This window comes from Pterocles gutturalis, unplaced genomic scaffold (assembly GCF_000699245.1).
Source record: "Pterocles gutturalis isolate BGI_N339 unplaced genomic scaffold, ASM69924v1 scaffold37819, whole genome shotgun sequence".
NCBI lineage: Eukaryota > Metazoa > Chordata > Aves > Pterocliformes > Pteroclidae > Pterocles > Pterocles gutturalis.
Window position 1 is genome coordinate 20,630 of NW_010134467.1, and position 229 is coordinate 20,858.

The window sequence follows — 229 nt, forward strand, 5'->3', positions numbered from 1 at the left end:
AAATACATTTTTCTAGACTTGTAACAAGGACTATGATTGGTTTCAAATATTTCATGGATGTGAAAGTGTAACAGGGAATTAAAAGATGTGCTATTAAAATTAATATTTAGAAAAACATGTTGCTGGCTGGCTCATGAACGAGGAGCACCCATCACCTCTGGGGCAGTAACCAGACATGCTCATGCTGTTGGGTTTTGTGTTCCCTGCTGTTATTTTAACTCCTCCGTGA